Source organism: Thermobia domestica, chromosome 8 (genome assembly GCF_964235325.1).
Source record: "Thermobia domestica chromosome 8, izTheDome1.hap1.1, whole genome shotgun sequence".
In the NCBI taxonomy this organism is placed as follows: Eukaryota; Metazoa; Arthropoda; class Insecta; order Zygentoma; family Lepismatidae; genus Thermobia; species Thermobia domestica.
In genome coordinates, this window is record NC_137461.1 from 152,666,174 (window position 1) to 152,683,503 (window position 17,330).

Genomic DNA, 17,330 nt, shown 5'->3' on the forward strand with positions numbered 1-17,330 from the left:
ATTGTCAACGACTCGAGCAACTCGGCTCACAGCTCATTCACTATCGACCCGAACCAAGAAGTGAGCTGAGCCAACAGCTCACCCAACCGACTCGGCTAGAGCCCTCGGCTCAGTTGAGCCGAACCGAGCAAATGGCTCATCCCTACCAAGCCAGCTCGAGCCGATGGTTCACCCCAAGTGAGCCGGCTCAAGCCATCTTCTCAGTTGAGTCAAGCCGAGCTGAGCTTGTTATAAAAAAATCTCTTGTGGTCTCGCTATCGAGACGAGACGAGATGCAAGCGGTGCTCCTCTCGTGAGCAACACTAAAAGTATTCCATATTACTGTTTAGCTTACATTTCTCATGGCTTTCATTTTCCAGTGTAATCAGGCCATGATTTCAAGACGAGTTAAAACGAAGGAACCATTTATCAAACTCGACTGGACTCGAAACTCGACGGGAAAAACTGAATCGGCTCGGAACTCGACTCGAGGATATTACCCTTGATTTGACTCGAAACTCGACTTGAAACTGATCTGAAAGAACTTTAATATTACATACCATCAGCAAACTATTTTCTAGTAATAAAGTAGGCCTGCTCATCAGAACACAGTTTATTCATATTAACCCCTTACTGTAAATCGTTAATTATGGCACCCTAGTTGTTGATAAATATTTTCCGCCGGGGCACTTCAGACACTTTACTTTTAGATTCTGTCCACCATCATCCTCAGCTCTTAAGAAAAAGTATTCTTTTAAATGTTCGAACAGTAAAATATTTTCGTTCTCCATCTTTATAAAAACAACACCAATCAAAGTAAAATAGACTACCAGTATCATTGCACTCCTAGTTCACTCACTGAATGTATTGATTTGGAGCTGTCAAAATCTACGGACAAAATCTTCCAAGTGCTTGCAATCAGTACACGTGATTTCCCTAAGGCTGTCCTCATCTTCAAAAAACAGCAAGTGGCACTACGAACTTATCTGTTTCTCTGTGTGTCTGTGACTGTCGGTCACTGACATACGTAGTTCATGCTCGATTGTTTCATTCTGAGAAATTCACTTACAGGAAAGAAACACTTGTTTCCGAAAAAAAAAATATACATATATTGTAGTTACTCATCCGAAATGTAACGCGGAAAAAGTAACGCAAACTAGGTACGTTACTTAAAAATTTGTAACGCGTTACCGTTACAGTTACTTTGGAAAAGATGTAACGCGTTACTAGGAAACGTTACTTAGAAAGTAACGCGTTACAAATAACGCGTTACTTGCGTTACGTTACTTCTCAACACTGGGTGGCTGCAGATAGTCGATCACAAGGGGTTATGTTATGAATGTTAGTCTGTTTTTATTATAGTGTAATACATACAGATATATTGTGTACTAGAATATTGCAAAACTTATGACTTACCCTTGTATTGTAACTTCTTCTAGTGTCCAGAAACAAGAACCCTCACAGCAGGTACGGTATTGAGAATATATCAGACGAACGAAAATAAGTGGAAACTGGCTCATCCACTGGTCTAGCAGCTAGTACTCTTATTTTTGGTACACAGCGTTCCGGGTTCATTTCGCGGTACGTACTGTAAATATAACTAATACAGTTATGTCCAGTTAGTCTAAAATTCGGGAGCTCCTTCATGGCTAAGCGGTTAGCGTAAGCGCCTTTGGCGTGGGAGATCCGGGTTCAATTCCCGGCAGGAGCTCACGTGGTTCGGATTCCACGTTAATCAGTAGGTCCACGTCTCATATAGCCTCGCTGCTGAACGGGACATTAGACTCAAAATCAACTCAACTCAACTCTAAAATTCGGTGACTTTTTGGTGGCTAAGCGGTTAGCGTACGCGCCTTTGGCGTTCGAGTCCCGGCGGGAGCTCATGTGGTTGGGATTCCACGTTAATCAGTAGGTCCAAGTCTCATATAGTCTCGCTGTTGAAAAGGGACGTTAAACTCAAAATCAACTCTACAAATCGGCATGATGTTCTACTTGAGAAGAAACAAAGAAAGATCGACTTTTAGACGTAAGTAAATGAGCAGAACTATATGTAGAACTACAGGACCTGAATAATGATAGAAAGACAGGCTATCTTATTTCGTAAACACTAATCGAAAGTTTGTAAATTGAATTTTTAATAGAGATAACAAAAAGTTAACCCAAAATTTCACATAGAACGGTTTGCGTGAAATAAACTGATGGTTTGAAGTGACGTAGTTCATTGCTGTAGTTTTATTGGTTTGTAGCACGTGATAACACTTCGCACTTGCAGCGCTCAGCTGAACCAGCCGGAGTGTTGTGTATCACGGTAAGTGATAATGGTTATCGTTTGAATGGGTTCTTATCAGAAATTTATTATTATTATTACTGTACTGTATATTGCTTATGCTAGCTGATTCTTTGTGAAATTAAAGAAGAAATGCTCCATTTGCAGAGCATTGTAAATTTGAAGAGCTTTTCATATACTTGCAATTGGTTAGTTCTCAAGCTTTTCGAAAATTAAGTATGAAGGAAATAAATAACTTACGTAGATTTAATTATTTGGAATATTTATAATTTACATTTCGGAGAAACATTTAGAAATGAGAATACAGTTCGTATCTTTAATAGACTATCAGAGGCGTCATTTAAGGGAGGCAGGAGGGGGGGATTGCCCTCCCTCAAGAGTTTGAAGAATACATATACTTGAATAGATTGTTTACTAGTATATTAGTAGAAAACATGAAAAACTTATGTCGGTGGTACTCTTGCCCCCATCAAGCGAAATCTAAAATGACACCCCTGCAGACTATGTACGTGGAAGATCATTGCGTGCAGTTTCACTATATGGATCCTTAGTATAAGTAGTAGTTGGAGGATAAGGAGTAGTACTAGGACGGGTTAGAAGGCCAGCAGGGGTTGGTTGGGTTCAGTTCTCGATATAAAATTGGCAAATTAACGACTTGCCCAAATTTTTCTGTACATTTTACAATTTGTGAATCCGTATAGTAGAACTGAACCGAACATTGATTTCAAAATTTATACACACACTGAGGAAGGTCATTGGAAAGCTATCATTTTCCTTTTCAATATTCATTTTCAAGAAGTTCGATATGCTAAGCAAAACTTCTTTGTACATGTATTCTGTCTACCCGTTCCTCCGAGAGAGAAAAACCTTCAAGTATTACTTGCTGAATGATCATAACTTTTCCCCAAAATCTGGAGGGTCAAATGTTAGGAATCGAGTTCGCTGGGGATGATACTGAAACCCAAAGTGATAGATACCCTCATATCCAAAATGTCTCTCGCATTTCTTTAAGAAATCACGTTCCTTACTAGAGGAAAATTAATGTCGTCTTCGAAATGTGCAGAAGAAAAATATTTCCAAGAAATTTAAAGGGGAAAAATAAGTTATTAAAAGAAATCTAAGTTCCTTTTTTCGTTAGGATTAGGAATTAGGTTTCTGGACTTTCGGCATCTATGGCCATGTTAGCTCGTCATGTATTAGGGATGACGTCCCTCGGAAATCACACTATCCGAGGAAAGGGAATGAAGGAAGGAAGTTGTCGGTACCTTTATGATGGGTACCATCCCAGCATTTGTGTAGTGTGACTGAGGAAAACCTCTCTGGATGGCTGGCCTCAAAAAACTTTTATACTTTCTCGACCGAGAATTCCCACTAGGAATCGAACCTGGGACCGCTTGCACCAAAAGCGCAACCAAGAGGTCGTAGTGGCTCAGTGGTAGAGCGTTCATCTCTGTGCATGGAGTCCCTGGTTCGATCCCAGCTTGCGCCAAGTGACCTTTGTGGTGGCTTATCCGGCATAATCGTGGGACGTAAAACTCAAAGATTTCATTTCAATTAAATTTACAAAGAGAGAAGGAATCTTCTGATTTATTACAAATACAACCTAAAGATAGAAATAATCCACAAAATATGCGAAACGATGATGCATTTTTCTTAGTGATATATGGGGCCGGGTTTAGGGGGTGCACGTGCACCCCCCTTCTTTCGTTGTAAATATATACTATCTAAAATGAAAAGCTAGGCGTGAAAATAGCAACCCTTTCCGAAAATTTCTGTCATAATGTTTCCGTTTGGGGCTTAAAAGAAAGCAGAACTTTGCAAAAGCAATAGTTTAAGTCGATTTTCTGAATATTGAAGGAAAAGGATTCACCAAGCAAAGCAATATAACATTTGTCAAGTAGGGAAGAAAACAGAAGGTAGGAGGAGAGAAGTACATTTTTTTCCCTCCATAACACTTGCGACCCTCTTTGAAATACTTTTCTCCGTTCTATGCATCGGTGTTGTCAGGAATAAAGAATATTGTCACATGTCACTTTGAAGAGTTTGTGTGATTGGTTATTTTGTAGTTATCAGTGCACCCCCCTCAGGCAATCCTAGATCCGGCCCTGTATATATATATTATATTATATACATCCTCACGGCATTGTCAAGGCTCTATATTTGTATTTTACATTTAAAGTTGCAACCGGGTGTTTCTGACTGCCGTATACGGTAGCCCGATCATCACCCCTGTTCTTCCGGCGCAGAGTCATTCGAAGAACTGAAAACGTACTCTGTACACAAACAGTTTATGGTTGTGAACTCGGAAAGCCTGGTACTTCTGCTTGTCAAGGTCAAAAAGTGGGAGAAAAAAGGATGTGTAGAATGTAAAGAGGGTGCAACAGTGACTGATACTTGTAAGAAACATATTCATTTGTAGTTCGTGCACATTCCGCCTGTAGTGCTACTGTGGCACAACGTATATTAACTGTATAACTCTTGAACACCGCTTGTAGGTCTATTGGCGTAAGTGACGACCGAAACTATGTTGTCAGCTCTGACTGCGATAAGGCACTGCTGTGCTGCTTTTGCTTTTCTTTTTTGTGATTTGTCATTTGTGAGACGCCAAGCATGTTGTTTTTGCTTGTTGCACGCTGCTTGTTGCTTGTTGCATGTTGCTTGTTTTTGCTGAACGAGTTCCTGCGGAGCGAAGTATTTAAGAAGTTAACTACATATTCTTGTTTTGCGATAAAAATATAATAAGTACTTTGAATTATAATACGGTTTTAAATTGGTTAACTGTTGAAAAAAATACGAAAATAAAGCTGTACTTGTAAATGTATATTAGTCGAGGACGTAGCTACTGACAGTGTTGCAAGCACGTAACCAGGATTTCGTGAAGAGGGGTCCGTGACATGAAATACTGTGGTCATCACAAAAGGGGCTCGATCACTCTAAACTATTTTACTGGAACATATATTGGTTCGTTTAGCCAAGATTTCGTAACGGTGTGTGTGGGGGGGGGGAGTGACATGAAATTGTGAAGACCCAGTACCTCGATCAATCTAAACTATTTTACTATCAACACATATTGGTTTGTTCGTACAATAAAATGAGGATATGTTGGCAAGTATTTTAATGAAAAAAAAAACTATGAAGAAATTTCGAGCAAAATAATAGAAAAAAGTATTGAAAAAGATTTTGCAATATTTACGTTCTTCTCCTGTTTATTCAAATATAACAATTTTCCTTTCGTTTTGACCTCAATCATTATAAAAAGTACATACTGAATACTGTCTTGTAAACTATCTTCTAATATAAATAAAATAAAGAGTTTGTTTGTGTGTTTGTCTGTCTGTTGCGGCCTGTGGACCAGACGAGTGGACCGACAGTTACCAAATTTTGGTCAGGGGTACCTTGGCCCAGGCCACATATCAAGACGCAGCGATTTTTTCAAATTTCGAAGCAGTGGGGTCTCAGGGGGCTTTTACCGGAACCGGCTTGGGAACCAGACAAATTGACCGAGCGTTACCAAATTTTAGTAACGAATACCTTGGTCAAGGCTCCAGACCAGAGTAAACGTTTTTGTCGAAATTCGAACCAGGGGGTCTCAGGAGGGCGTTTACCGGGACATGTAAAATAGTGTTGCCACGAGACGAGACATTTCTCGTGTCCCGTCTCGTCTCGTCTCGTAAACGAGACGAGACACGAGACGAGACGGAACCCTTTTAGACGAGACAGACTACTTGTCCCGTCTCGAAAACGAGACGAGACACGAGACGAGACGGGACGTCTCGTGAAATGTCTCGTGTCTCGAAAATGCAAACGCTGGCGGGAATGGCCAAGATTGAAATTGCCAGTGGTCATATAGATTGCAAAAGGAAAATCCCCTTTGTGAGAAAACATGTTGAAAAGCCTTCATAGAAAAGTGTCCTCTGTCTATTGAATGAATCAATCGTGATACATGAGCTTCCAGGAATATCATCCTTAATGTCTTGTCCCCAATTCCCCTTGCTGTAAACTGAGTAATTCTCATTTCTTCTTTTTTTTTCATTTCTGGCTGGAATGATGACAAACAAAATCAAAGACAGGGAAGATTTTTACAAGGTCAAGAAACCGAACTACCACCCCATCTATTCAATTTGAAAACTGGATAAGGTCTACACTCATTACAGGCTGTAGTTGAAAGTTCTGGTTGAGATGGCGGATTCTCTGGTGGCGGTATTCTTTTTGCTATATGAACCGAAATTAACCGAAAACGGCAATTGAAGTGTGTCATCTTGCAACTAATATTTTGTCTTCTCTCTCGTTCTCTCTCTCTCTCTCTCTCTCTCACACACACACACACACACACATACATACACATAAAAATACACTTTTACCATTTTACCAATCTCTCGCTTATTATACAGCAGTCATGTTGTAAAATTCACCTCTTCGTTTGGAAGGCGGGCGCAGGAGAAAAAAAGCAGATATTATCGACGAACCCTTCAAATTGTTTGCTTTCAGCAAATTTATGATACTAACAATAACACTTTAAATGAAGAGGTTTTACAGGGGGACCTTCGTTTTGTTACGCGGAAATGTTTGATCTGACCAGTGTGCGAAATTGCCCTCTGCTTCCAAGGTTCGCCGACCCTACTGTTCCTTTCCTCTTTTAAGGTCGCGTCATAACTACCCTTCTTTGAAAACCGAAGATGCAGTAAAATTGTGACGTCACGGCGGGAGCAGAAACAGTTTTCGCCCAAGGCCCTTGTCATTCACCCTTGTTTGTTTCTTTGATTTTTGCAGGAAAGTGAGTGATTCTTGCTTTCCTGTATTAAGAAAACATTATTTACTGTAGTGCTCGTGTTAGCCTATAAGCATGTCGAATTTTACACTAAGTATTTGTCGCAATTATAGTAGAAATACTACGGGTTCCAAAGTTATTTATCATATATTTCCCTCGGTTCCTTTGCGGAAAGTTTGGCAAAAGAAATGCTGTCGGAAAGATATCTTTAAAGTTGAAAACGCCAGCGTCTATTCCGATCATTTTATTCCCGAAGCTTATGGACATAATTTAAAATGTGAGCTTCTAAATATTCTACCCAAGAAAAAATTTAAACAAGACGTGCCTTCACTAAACTTACCTTTACTATACGGAACCGTGTTGATGTAAATAATGAAAGAATTAAATGTACGGAAGTTAGGTGTTTAAAGAAAAAACAAATCAGACATTGGGGTGCAGCCAGATGAAATAACTATTGTGACTGAAATAAAAAATAACTCTTTGTTTATGTTATTTTTCGTTTGTTTTGTGGAGAGTGAGGGGCACAAACCAAAGGAAGAGCTCTCCTTTTTGCGTAAAGAGAACGAAAAACTGAAGTCTAACAGTATGTACAAAGCCAAAATAATATGTTTATAAACGAAGTTAAAAGAATTGGAAAGCAAATATAATAAAGAATTAATTTCAAAGGCCAGTTCTAAAATATAATATTGTGATCGTTTCAATAAAGTGGTTAGTAACAGGTGGTGGATATATTACGAAAAAGTTTTATACAGGGCCAAGTAAATATGCTAATGAATGGCAAGAAAAAACTAAGATGGATTGATTAAGATATCATTCGTGCATTAACACAACATGCCTCATTGATAAATTATACAATCATCTGCGGTTACAAGTTCGAATCCTCGTACCCAATGTGTCAACATTTCGACGTTGTATGATTGCGAATAGATCACGACAATATAAGAAACTTTAATCCAAAATGGCCACCCAAAAATCAACTTTTTTTAGACCACTAGCTAATCTGGGTGTACTGTCATGAGTTTGTTACACAAACGGGGCAACCACCATATAGTGGCACACACCCTGCGGTTATGGGAACAGATTTGTACCATGGAGGTGAAGACTGGCCCCAAGCATTCTTTGGTCCGATGTGTCGTTCAGCTCCCATTACTATGGCACTTTAAATAGAGCTTACTGTGCAGTAACATATAAAATTTTAATCAAATACTTTCCATTACTCAATAAAATTATTTGGTTCCAAAAAAAAATAATAATTGCAACAAATCTAAACATGCTAAAATGAAAAGTAGTTTTTGGATTGGTATGGAAACCTAAAGGCTGGAATATATGAAATCAAAGTGTACACACATATCTATCTCTCTATCTCTCTATTTATCTATATATCTTTCCATCTCTCTGTCTCTCTGTCTGTCTGTCTCTCTCTCTCTCTCTCTCTCTCTCTCTATATATATATATATATATATATATATATGTATACAGACACTATAAAGCAAGTGGGCTGATAGTACACGATAGTGTTGGGGATGGTGACACCTTTACATCGAACTTTGCTTGTCGTGTAAACATTATTTGACATTAGTGTCTTCATCTTCAACGTACCTATGAGCAATTTACTGTATATTCGTGTATTGAAGCTGGTGAAACAAATTTCAATGTTTCAGAATGTAAAAAGAAAAGAAGCCAGGGTCGAGAAGCCTCAGACAACTAACAGCAGAGATATATTATCTTGTAAACTATTTGTCCTTGCCTTGTGAGTTTATTTGATTTTATTTTTAAGACCTTTAGGCAACTTTAGCCCACCCCGAATGGATGATGATGGGAAAATTAGTGGAATGAAGAAAGTGGTAGGATACTAGACAACTTCGAGAAAACACACACATTCGAAAAATGAAATGAAATATTTGAGTTTTAGGTCCCACGGTAATGCCGGTTAGGCTAAAGGAGACGGTGATGATGAGTAATGAATGAAATAGTGGAATGAAGAAAGTGGGATGAAACGGGAGAACCCCGAGAAAACCCACGCATACGGTGTTTGTCCACCACAAAGTTCACTTGGCAGGGGCTGGGATCGAACCCGAGACCCCAAGCGCCAGAGGTGAACGCTCTACCACTGAGCTACCGCGGCCCCCACACACATTCGATGTTTGTCCAACACAAAGCTTACATGGCACTAACCGAGATCGAACCGACTACCACATACACCAGAGGTGAAGGCTTCACGGTGTAGTTACCGTGACATTTCTTGTCTTTGTGTTCTGGTTAATACTTGTAACTTAGTTGTATCTTGATTAGTATGGGGCAGCCTGCTACATTTAACTTTCGTTCCCATGGTATGCTGCCATATTTTTTACGAGACAAGACGAGACAAAACGAGACAAACGAGACGAGACGAGACGGGACAGAACGTCTCGAGACGAGACACGAGACGGGACGAGCGCATTTTTTCGAGACGAGACACGAGACGAGACACGCTTTACACGAGACGAGACGAGACAGCCAGAAGTCTCGTCTCGTCTCGTGGCAACACTAATGTAAAAGTAGTAGAAAATGACCGATATTTTACTATTTATTTATTTAACAATCACCAGATACAGCTTAGAGGCCATTTTGCATTGAATATCCATCAACATTAACAATGGAAAGGATTTGGGAAGGTATCGTCCAGGGCCAGTTTAGTAGGTGCCATCCCGGCATTTGCCTGGTAGGACTGAGGGAAAGCCTGGAAAACTTCAGTCAGGATGGTAGGCAGCGGGATTCGAAGCCACGACCTCCCGAATGCGAAGCCAACACACTACCACTTGAGTTATTGGTGTCGAATTCATATTTTCGCGGTCGCTGAAATCAATGGTGAAACTCTAGTCGCATGAACTTCAAATTCACGCTATTCGGCTCCGGGCCGGGGGTCACCGGAGGGGGGTGAGATACCAAGACATATAAAAGAAATCCAAAATGGCCGATATTAGTATCAAATCCATAGTTTTCGCGGTCGCTGAAATCAATGGTGACACTTCCATTAGCGATGATTTGCAAGTATACGGGAAGGGAGTCAGCGGGGTGTGGATACCGAGGCATGTAAAAAATGCCCCAAAATGACCAATATTAGTATCAAATCCATAGTTTTCGCGGTCGCTGAGATCAATGGTGATACTCCCACAGACGTTGACTTCCAAATACAGCCCCTGTGCGAAGCATGTGTGTATTCAACTAGTTTTACAATATATTTCTCTGTTGAATCAAATGCTAACAGAACTTTCTTCCAACATATTTTTTTTTGTTTTTATTATTCCGTCAACTACTGTCGGTTCCAAATGACAGGTTAAAGGAGCAACAGAACATTGTCCTTGAAATAACATGTTTGATACTGCAAGGATGCAATGACGAAAAGTTATGATTAAAAATGTCCACGCTGTTACACAACGGCACTTACGTTTTCGAAAGCTTGAAATCTCCCTGAATAGTAGCAGGAATTCTGAGAATTCCATAACTTTTCTTGATTTTTCCAATTCTCTGACTCTTCCAGAATACCTCGCTTACCTCGCCACCATATTGCAAGTAATACAAATCTCCTCATAAGAAAGAGTAAGCAAAAGCTTCCTGTATTTTCCTTTTTTAATTTTTAAAGCTGAGTGTTGGTTACAGATTTTCTCGTGGAAGAATTTAATTACACTATAGGTGAAAAGCAGTACTGCAAAAATACATGTAATTCACATTGAGCACGATAGGAGACAATGTTCATTTCAGATTTTCCAGTGCGGGGGGATTGAATAAACGATGGGTGAATATAGTACTGTAAAAATTCTGGTAACTGAGATTGATCACGCTCGGAAAATGCCCTAGAGGGAATTTCGAAGCTCTAGGCCCAAGAGCCACCTCTATAATCATAACTGACTGCCATTTCAATAATGTGTTTTGTGGTCTTATGTCCGTGTTCCCATCCTTTCCCTCCCCCTCCAACTGGATACTTGATACTTTTTCTATTCCAAAGTTTTGTGCTAGTTTTCTGCCGAAACCTTGAGTTTTGAATTCTCATCGGTTTCGAGTTTATTTAAGTTTAGGATTCCGTTTCTTCATCGAGATTATATGAGACGTAGACTCAAAGATTATGATGAAACTCAAACACAGTAATCATCCAAATTTTGTAAGAGACCCCACTGGGAATCGAACGAGCAACTACGTGCACGAAAGGCGCGCGTGCTAGCTACTAGAACACCGGAAACGGCGTCACCATGTTTTAGTCTCGTCAAAATTAAGTTGTATTGACATCTTACAAGTTGTATGTACTTGCATTATAAGAAACGAACATAAATTAAAATTATAAGAAAATCTTAATAAAATCTTTATAAACGTTTAAGAATATGTTGAAAAGGCCAGAAATTTCTCTCTCTTTCCCTCCCATGTCGTGGTGCTATTTAAAAGTATACTTTAAAAATAATAATAATAATAATAAACTCTACAGTCGCATCTACAACATTCGATGGCAAATAGTCTAGTTTTTCTTAATGCATAAGTTTACCTTAATTAAATTCAAAAGTTGCATTCTAACTTCTTTTTAAATTGTATCAAAAGTACCACTATTAGTTTTACGAGCACTATGAGAACTATGGATTCGCCTTTAATGTCCGTCTTTTTCGATTACTTTTAAAATGTCACTCTTTCCGATTCTTCAGGGATGAACTTGAACGGCATGGAAACAGTCATTATCGTAATCAGCGACTCACCCGAAAACTATGGATTCAACACGAATATCGATCATTACAATTATTTTAAAATGTCAGCTCTCCCATCCCCACTCCTTGGGATGCTAGGGGTTCCTTACCCTCCCGCGTATTTCTTTCCAGATTGTAAGACATATATGTATCAAGTTAGTTGGAATTAAACCAAGTGTTACATAATTATGTAGGAAAAAATGTTTTAAAATTAATGGAGGTGACTCGTGAACTGGAAGTGGCAGAAATCAACGACTTCCGGTTTAAGATTGATCACTGTACAGCAAAAGACGTTAGTAGAAAACTAGAAGCTGTTTCTGAAAATCTATTAAGCGTCCTAAGAATGCTTATTATCTCTGTTCTTAACCTACAAGTAAAACAGGAAGTGGTAGCGATTAACTATTTCCTGTTTTTAACGTTGATTGCTATGGAAGAAAAACTGTAATAGATAGCAAAACGCTGTTTTCCATAATCGATTAACCATCCGTTCTCATCTCCATCCTAACCCTATACTAAAACCGGAGGTGGTAGACATCAACCCTTTTCGGTTTTGACGTTGATCACTGCAGAGCAGAAACCGTAACCCGGTTTTCTACAATCGACTAAGAATACACTTAATCTTCATCCTTTACCCTCTACTAAAATTGAAACAGGTAGATATCAACCTCTATACGGAAGTAGGTAGCAAGACGCAGTTTTCTGCAATCAATTAAACACCCCAAGAATATAATTGTGTCCCCAATCCAATCCCTCTACTAACACCGGGAGTGGTATAAATCTACTATCACTTCCTATTTCATTATTAATTAAGAAAATATTGTGTGAGCCTCCTTGGTGTCTTCATCCGAGTTTATTCAATACAAGCCTTCGTCTTGCTGAAGGCTTTGCCCTCAGACTCGCAAATTTGTTCGGTCTAACGCTTTGCATCTCAAACCTGCAATCATCAGCGTTTGCTAGGCTTACGGCCTCGCACCTCAAATACCTGCAAGTATACTGAATTTCAGTTGAAATACCTGGGGGCTTTGCTCCCAGGCCACCGTGTTTGTTCGGCCTATGGCCTTGCACTTTATATATCTGGAAGCATACCAATTTCAGTTCAAATACCACGTTTTATGTCTTCAACTTTACGGGATCCCGAGATTTAAACATCTTAGTATAATAATAATTGTAATATCTACCTCTATTCTCTTCCAAACCCTTTTCTTCCCTTCTAGATCACAATCAAAAAAGCTGAAATATGTATCTAATTATTGGGATTACAGAGTAAGATTTATAATAATATTGTACAGTTAGTACTTTGGTCCATCCCGTCCGTTACTCCGCACAAAACTCTTGAACGAAACTGAATTTGACTTCTGTTTTTTTTTTTTTTTTTTTTTTTTTTTTTTTTTTTGCAATTGATAGCTAAAGTAATTATCTCGAAAGAGTTCGTTAGTAGAGGATTATAAACCAGGAGGTTGTGGATCAGAAACCAGGAGTGGTAGAAATCAACCATTTTTGCTTTTAACGTTGATCCTCTAAACCAAAAAGGGTAATAGATAGCAAGAAACGGTTTCCGGAAGTCGATTTAGCATCCCGAGAATACCTTTCAACTCCATCCTTAATACTGTATTGAAATAGAAAGTGGCAGAAATAAACAAGTTCCCGCTTTAACATTGAATGGGGAAAAACGGTAATTTATAGCGAGAAGCAGCTTTGGGAAATCGACTAAAAGATTCCAAGAACACCTTTCATTTCTATCCTTAACACTTTGATAAAACTAGAAGCGGTAGAAATCAACAATTTTCGGTTTACTTTTCATTACTATGGAGCAAAAGCTGTAATAGATAGCGAGAAGCTGTTTTCGACAATCGACGGAGCATCCCAAGAATACATTTGGTCTTTCCATAACACTCTAATAAAATCAGAAATGACAGGGTGTCTACTAAAATTCCAAAATGAAATTTCATGACCTTTTCTTTAACAAACCATTAAATTTAGTAACATTCTCAAAAGCGAATTTGAGTTCGACTTGGGCCAATTTTCACGCACGTGATTGAAGCGTGCTTTACTTGTGATTTGGTAGCGTCTAAAACCATATACGTTTTTGGTGGTGAATTTTGACATTTTATAGAACAACATTTACAGGTATGTACTTAATTTGTACAGATAAAATGACCACTTCCGGTTTTAACGTTCATCGTTGTACAGGCTTGTTCAAGAAATCTTGACCACTCACCCTGCTATGAAAGATGATATTCTTGCAACCGCAAAAGGAAATTATAATGCTGTGGCTCTAAATAAACTTCTTAATCGACCAAACAAAATTCACATTTATTTGATTTAATTCTAACTATAGGTAAGACCACAGGTCTTTTCTAAGAGAGGTGAGTGGCAAAGTTTTCTTGAACAAGACTGTATATGACAAACGGCAATAGATAGGCACGGTTTTTGTATTCGATTAAGCGTCCCTAGAATATATTCCATCTCCACTATAATCACTAGTAAATAACACTAAGTGGTAGATATCTACTACAACTTCTGGTTGCAATTTTAATTGAAAAATATTGGGTGGTCCTGTTTACTGTCTTTAAGTGATTTTGTTTTAAATGAGAAGTCCTAAAGCCAAATTTCATGTTTGTAACTTTCAGGATTCTGAGATACCGATATGCTATTATATGAGTAATAATTCCTATTCTCACCTTTTCCTTCTCCTTTATTACTAAGATATAAAAGAAATGGTGAAACATGTTTTAAATTATTTTAAATTGGAAATCCAAATACCAAATTTTAAGTTCCCAGTCCTATACGTTTCGGAGATAAGGGTATCTTATTAAAATAACTCTCACCCCAATTCCTCCTCTTTTCGTGAATTTTCAAAAATTTTTCTTAGTGGTACCTCACGTCACAAATACTATGTAGGTGTAAATTCAAAGTTTTTAAGTAGTCCCTAGAGCAGTGGCTCCTAATCTAGGGGTGCGAGTCTCTGACAGAACTAAATTTAAAATTACAAACATTACGAATGTTGTAACAAACATTAAATTAAATATTTAAACATAAATAACTATTCTGTAAGAACTGTGGTTTCATTGAAAAAACTGGTAAAATATAATATTCCACTGCACTACAATGCTATGCAGGAATCTTGCTGGAAATAAATATAAATTTGTGAGAATATGGCTATTATTATTTACTATTATTATATGCAAGCCCGTTCTTTGTACGGGTAGAATAGGTTTATGGGAAATATTTGAAAGTTATATTTGATCACTCTTTCCCCATTACGTAACTTATTTGAACAAAAGTGAAATAAAACCCCTAGCTCGACCATGTTCAAAAATGTGTTTCATACGATGCAGTATTTATTCTTTGTAAGAAATCTAAATTCTCTTCTGCTTTTACGATTCTTTTATTTCGAAGTGAGTTGATAAAATAGAAATGTCCCACATGCTAAATATGTTCAAAAGTTCATTTCAGACATTTCAAACACTTTGCCACACTGTAACCTCTTTTGGAAGCAGAATTTTCGAAAACTCTGGAGCATGTCCACATAATGATCTCGTTAAGTAAAAAGTTATATACCTAGTTTCATCTCCTTGGCTTGGAAGATATTTAATTTTCGCCGTATATATTAACTCCTCCACCCTCTTAGGATACGAATTTTAATGAAACTGACATGGTTAAGAAATGGCTTCAGCCAAGTGCTAACTATGTTCTAAAATTCTCAATCATTTTTCATGAGATGAGACGGAAGTGTAATTTCCTAGAACGCTGTGTTGCGTGTCTACTTGGTTTTTATATTAAATTTCATCTTCATACATGAGAGATTTGTAAGATACTGTATTTTTAGCAAATATTTGAGACCTTGACCCCTCCCCTTAGGATACGCATTTCAGTGAAAGTGATATGATGAAACCATGATTTAGAGTAGTTCTAAATATATTCAGTAGTTCTCCTCGAACATTCTATGATAATGAGACAGCGAACGCCGATTTGAATGTCGAGAAATAAGTAAATTAATTCCTCCCTCCTTCTGCTTAAAAGGAGAATTTCAAAAACTCTGAAGTACGTATTCCATTCTTTTTAGTTCAGAGTTGGTATACGAAATTTCACATTTCGAATTAAAGCGAATTTCACATTTCATGACATTTTCTGAATAAATAGTGGTAAATTTTAATATTATAGAAATAGTCTCCTTTCTCCATCTTTGAGGGGAATTTCCGGAAACATACGTTCAATTGTTTTTAGTTAAGAAATCAAAGCCAAATTTCACACCTCAAACGTAAGCAAATGCAGAAATGTTAATAGGTAGACACTATCCTCCATTCTCATCTTAGGACAGAATTTTCGGAAAAGCTAAACATGTATTGGTTTGTTTCTAATTGAGTTTAATTTTGAAATTTCACATCTCCAATATAAAGAACTAGCAGCGTTCACCCCGCTTCGCTGCGGTCACCCCGGAACGCAATAAACTTTGTTACTTAGATAATTTTTACTTTTTCGCTTTCAAGTGATATGATAAAAACCATAGAAGATTGCAGTAAATCTTAACATTATATCGCCTGTCATTTATGTTAACCCGCCCCGCTTCGCTGCGGTCATCCCGGTGCTGGCATATTGTAAAAGTGTCTGTAAAAATAAGCAAATCAATTAAAAAATTTTAAACAGAAGATTCAAGCTATTTTCCGCTGTATATCGCCTGTCATTTATGTTAACCCGCCGAGTGACACGGTCATGCGGGTTGCATATAAATACGTTTATTTTTACCTATGATGAACTAACAAAGGATTTGTGGACACCTGAATGGTCAATTATCTCAAGACACTGGTAATTAAAAATTAAAGTGATATGATAAAAACCATCTAGGGTCCAAATCCTAATAACCCCCCAAAAATGAAAGAAATTGGTTCAGCCGTATTAGCGTGATGAGCGGACAAAGAATTGTACGTTCTCTTTTATATATATAGATTTTTACATTTATCATTTTCTAAAAATAAATGAAAGAAAATACAGTTGAAAAATTAATGTTATACGAATTACTCCTTTCTTTTTTAGGTGCGGAATTTTCAGAAACTGTGAGAAACATGTTCAGTTATTTTTAATGGTTAGTTTATATGCCTAGTTTCATCTTCCTTACCTCAGGGATTAGCAAGATACACTATCCTATTTACGCCCCTAAGGATACATATTTCCAAAAATCCTTCTTTATCCCTTGCTTTCGTCAAAAAGAGTATTTTTGCTAATTATAGCATTATGGCTTGGTCGATAATGAGTAACTCACTTATATTGTCTTATATACAGTATAGATTATTAATATTATTATTATTTTTGTTGCTATTACTGATGATTTGAGAATACAATGTTACAACTAAAATTGCAGAAGCGGTCACAGACATGCGCGAATGATGTAGGCGTGAAGTATGTAGGGTTTAAGAATGTGGGCGCTTGTTAAAAATGTTGGAGCAATTGCCCTAGAGGATCCCAAAACTTTAATTTAGAAAACACAGCGTCTTGTATCATTTCCTACTTTATAACACTACAATAATTTATAAGAACATTGTACTTCTGTTAAATTACCTCGCTCAACAGTACTAAATGATCATCGAAAGCT

General features: G+C 37.8%; 1 protein-coding gene across 2 annotated transcripts in view; it reads left to right on the forward strand.

Annotated features, from left to right (window-relative positions):
• The first annotated feature begins 2,130 nt into the window (after nt 1-2,130).
• Nucleotides 2,131-17,330, forward strand: part of LOC145693296 (alpha-tocopherol transfer protein-like) — a 180,737-nt gene continuing 165,537 nt past the window's right edge. The window contains exon 1 of one of the 2 annotated variants that reach the window (XM_081769152.1): nt 2,131-2,287. The gene's annotated coding sequence lies outside the window, so the exon portion shown is untranslated. The other variant, XM_081769153.1, reaches the window with a different exon arrangement.